Below are 5,355 nucleotides of genomic sequence, written 5' to 3' on the forward strand. Positions count from 1 at the left end.
TTCAGGGAGGGAGAGAAAATGAGAGTGTATGTGCGTCTCATTCTTCCTGTAACTAAAAGAGCTATGGCATTATGCTTTAGATATTTGCATACTGAAATGTATTGTGTTGTCTTTCATACCAGTCTGAAGACTGAGTTAAGGCTCAAGGTTAAGTGTTTTGATTGAGGTGAAAGGTGTACCTATTAAAGATTTGGAGGATCTTTTTTTACCAAAAATCCATCATCGGTGACGTAAATGCATTTTAGCAATTAAGTGTCCTTTGCTGATGGAGCAATTTAACTTGATTTGTGGCTATCGGACAGGACAAAATGTGTATCAATTCTTCAATAACAAACAAATACATCACAAACACTGTTTAGTAAATCCTATAAAAAAAAACATATTCAAGGACATGCATGCACCTCATATTATATGATTATGTGTAATGTACACAAGCATACATTAGATATTTGTGTAATGGGTCTGTCAGTATAATATTACATAATAAAAGACAGGAAAGATTCAAGTTACCATTTACTGTACATCTTCAAATAATAACCATCTCAAGCTCAATCTACCCGCCCAACTCTTGGGAACTTCATGAGAGCTTTCTGACCTGCTGCACAGTCACAGTCACATTCTGCTATGACAGCTGCACATCCTCAGACCGGAAAGCCCTTCAGCGGGTAGTCAAAACTGCCCAGCGCGTCACTGAACTCGGCTACTGGCCATCGAAGACATCAACAACCGTCGCTGCCGGCAAAGAGCTCTCCAGATCATCAGGGATTCCATCCACCGCAGCTACAGTCTGTTTTCTTCCCTGCCATCTGGAAGCCACATAGACACACACAAACACGGACTACAAGGCTAAAGAACATTTTCATCCCTTGGGGTGTTGCATAATCTAAACTAAGATCTAACAAGTTCTCAAACCCAATACCAAATCAAAAAATACTGATGCTATATATATATATATATATATATATATACATATAAATATATATATATAGCATCAGTATTTTGTTACATATTTTGTATATTTATCAGTACTTTATTATGAAAAGTTTTAACTTTTAACTTTCAAGTAGATTTTAAATCTAGTTGAAAGTTAAAAGGAATAACTTTTCATAATAAAGTAAGTTAAGGAATGAAATTGTTTGTTACAAAAAAATTTAGCTAAATGCTTCTGAAATTAGATTAATCATTTTAGAAACAAACGTGGATCCGTTTTGCTTTGCATATAGCCCTAGAGCAACAGCAATGAAAAAACATAGAGGAAGTGCTCTTCGTTACATATAATCTCTCAAATGAAGTGCTTTTCAAACTATGTTCTAGACTATATTCATTGACGAAAGACACAAAAAAAGCAAATGGGTTAAGAAAGATAACAAGAAACAGGAAAAGATCTCCTTTAAATTGCCTTTAAAGTTGTCCAAATGACTTTCTAGCAATGCATATTACTAATCAGATATTAAGTTTTTATATAATTACGGTAGTAAATTTACAAAATATCTTCATGGAACATGATCTTTACTTAATATCCTACTAATATCCTATTTTGGCATAGAATAAAAATCTATGTATTTGACCCAGACAATGTATTTTTGGCTATTGCTACAAATATACCCCAGCGACTTAAGATTTTTGTAGTCCTAGTTCACACACAAACACACACACACATATATATATATATATATATATATATATATATATATATATATATATATATATATATAATTGCTATATATACAGTGTATATGATGAATTAAACATTAATGAGACAAATTATTAATCATCATGGGCAAAATTAATTCAGAGTGAGATAGTCAAACAGGGTGTCTTTTTTTAAAGATGTAAGCACATTGCCCTCCCCTGCTGCAATATCAGAGTAGCTGGACATATTTGCATGCTCAGCACTGTGTGTCTGCAGTAATTCATCATTGGTCTCTGAGGTATTGAAAGCATCAGCATCCGTCAGCAAGCTTATGTCAATGGCTGTGTTTTAAAAGAAAAAAGAATTATTTCTCATCAGTAGAGCACTTGTTTTTAAATAGCCTGTGTTATGTGTCTCTAAAAATATCCCCAACTGCAATGGGGGAAAAAGCCTTACCTAATGGCTTGTAAGATCACAATATTGACCAAATAATTAAAAAAATAATCAATGGCCAAATTGTTAAACCGTGGAATGAGATTGTAGCCTATGTCCAGTGTAGCATAAAAATGCTAAAACAGATCTGCTCTAAACCCCTCTTATTAATCAAAGGATTAATAATCCTTTATTAATATAAACATATTATTACACTAATATTCTAAGATGTAAAATGCATGTTTTAATAAGATTGTATAATTGTCATGTATATAAATGACAAATATATCTGCAATAATTCTTTTTTTTTATCAGAATTTATATAGACTACTGGCACAATGACACTATAATTTAAATTTAGTGGTAAAAGACTTAAAATACTATAGTAAAAACCTATTAATTGGTTAACAGTAAGTTCCCATACTACATACAGTAAAAAACTGTAATGAACATTAATTGTATGGTATATACACGTTTTGGAAATGAAAAAGAATGTTTAATTTACAGTAAATATCCGCAAATTGACATACCCAGAATTGCCTGCACTACATTACACATTTGATGTTTTTTCATTGAAATAACCGTTTCTTAGTTTTTCTCAACAGTTGTGTACATTAGGGTTGTATGTTACATCTAATGTTGTTAAATTAATGTTTATCGCATTATTTTTAGGTTCTCGTGTGTTACCATGATGACCTTGGTTTGTCATGTGACTCTCATCACCACTTTTGGTGGTTATCAGTGTATTACAAAAGTACAAACAGATTTTAGTACTTCAACGTTGGTATATTAAGATTTTATCAGTTAATAATTGTAAAATTTTTACATGTAAATTAAAGTTTAATACACATACAATACAATTAAGTTATAACCACAGCTGCTTTTTTTTATTTATTTTTTTATTTATTTATTTTTTTATATTGTATGTACTGATATGACAACAAATGTTATACCAGCTCTAAAATGTAAACCAAACATAAAAACATTCACAAACGTTCTTGAGGTTCGTGTCGCAGCAGCATCTTTTTGGCGCCAAAAGAGCAGTTAGCTAATCTTCAACTTTATTTAATAAAAAACAGACTTTTTTGCCATATATTTGTAATGTACAAATCAATAATAAAATAACTAAAAGGATAATATTTCTATTTTGCTGATAAAGATTAGTTTTCCTAAAACAGACAGCAATTTTCGCTAAAGTCAAGCGATTTCTGTTCGCGCGCATAGATATAGGCCAACATTTTAGTGCGCTCTGACTAACTTAATCTAACTTTAGTTAGGCTTACTGAAATGTTGTGGGGAAATGTATATATTTACTTGAAAGATCCCCCATAATTAGCATCCTGGATAATCACAGTAATTTTCAAAAAATCCTCATTTACCCATTTAGTTCATCATATACCTAAAGATAAATTGTCATCCCAAAAGTTGACAAAGGGTTGACAAAGCTGTTACCCAAGTGTCTCTGTGCATATAGAGTTCTCTGTCCCTCTCTAAACACCCCCCATCCTCCAGATCAGATCGCATTGCTCAAGATGTGTTTATTTCTGCTGCGCTGTCTTGTTTGCAGCGTGGCTCCATCAGTATACAGTCATGTCTCGCATTTGCATCGGAGGAGCGTGGATAGGCAGACGAGCGCGTCTGTCAGTGAAAATGACACGCGTGCCACTTTGCTGCGCGACTGACGGCGGGATGCGCACCAGTGTCACATCCCTGTATGTGTAGCCCGGAGCGGAGTGTGGGTGTCCCGTCCATCAGAAAGTGGGGGATGACGGAGACGGGGATGTGAAGAGTGAGTGAGTGAGTGAGTGAATGAGTGACTGCGCCGAGGCTTTTGCCTCTCCTCATTCTCACGATCTCCAGCTGCCACATCAAACGCCTCCTTCAGCCCGCGTCCGGCTCTTTATCCCATCAATTAGATTTAATCGCAAGGATGGGTCACATAAACCCCACATGCGGGTAAATCTCGGGCCCTGCTGAACGAATGTACAAAAGATCAAAAGAGCCATCAGGATCTAGCCATAAAAGAGTAAAAAAGATCACACACCTACCATACTTCGGCCAGTTCTGTGCATAAAAAGTGAATTAACCCTCTCAGGCTCAAATGAAGTTTTAGTAACAAGTTTTTAGAACTCCAGATACATAAAATATGTATCTGGATTAATAAGGTAGTTCGTTTTTAACTGTTGCAAATCAGCAACGCCTGCCTTGAGGGGGTTAAAAGTAGGCTATGCTACCCTGACAACAAAATTTCATAGTAAAATCAGATAGTAGGCTACTTTGTGCTACAGCATATGATTAGCAGATAACACTTTATTTTACAGTGTCCTTGTTACACATTACATGCACTTACTATTAATAACAGAAAAATAGCCTATGCATAGGCCTAATTAGATGCAGTAACCCAAAAACAAAACCTTAAACTGGTTAGTAATCTTAATTCATATTATCTGTTAGTATCTAACAAGGGCACTGTAAAATAAAGTGTTAACACAGACTCATATCAAATGATATTGAATGGAATTCCAAAGCGAATATAATGGTATACTGATCATGGTAAAGCAAAATGTTATTTCCTTTATATTATATATACTATGGTACTGTATGTATATTTTTTTATATATTCAATACCCCTTATAAAAAAAATAACAATGGTTTTACAACAAATAATAATAATAAAACATGGTTACTATTGTTTACTCACGGTAATCACAAATTAACCATGGCTTTCCTACACTAACTGTAATTTAACCTATTTGTAGTATAACTGTGGTTATATAAATGGTAATTCATATGTCAAAAACTATATGGTTACTACACTTTACCACAGTAACAATGGTTAATTTTCATTTGGGACTACGGTAATATGCTATATATTTATATAGCACTTTATACAATGCAGATTGTGTCAAAGCAGCTTCATAGTAATAGACAGGAAACTAACAATGTTAATGTAGGCTACATAAATTATTAAACAAAATCAATTTCAGCTTTACAGAAGAAAATCAGATTTTCATAATGATATTCAATTGTATTTACATTCTATTCCATGACACGAAGATCCATGAAAGGAAAACATAGTTTAACCATGACACTGCATATAAAAAAGCGGTCATATTATGGTACTTTGATATATACCATAGTATTGTATGACTGACATAGTCATAGGCTACATAAATTAAGCAACTTCCGCCACCTGCTGGACATTTCTAAAATAGAACCCTAAATGTACCCTATGACTCCTCTAAAATCATCCACAAGTATTCATTCAGCAAGAACAACAAACTCTGTGG

This window comes from Carassius auratus, chromosome 18, assembly GCF_003368295.1.
Source record: "Carassius auratus strain Wakin chromosome 18, ASM336829v1, whole genome shotgun sequence".
Taxonomy (NCBI): Eukaryota; Metazoa; Chordata; class Actinopteri; order Cypriniformes; family Cyprinidae; genus Carassius; species Carassius auratus.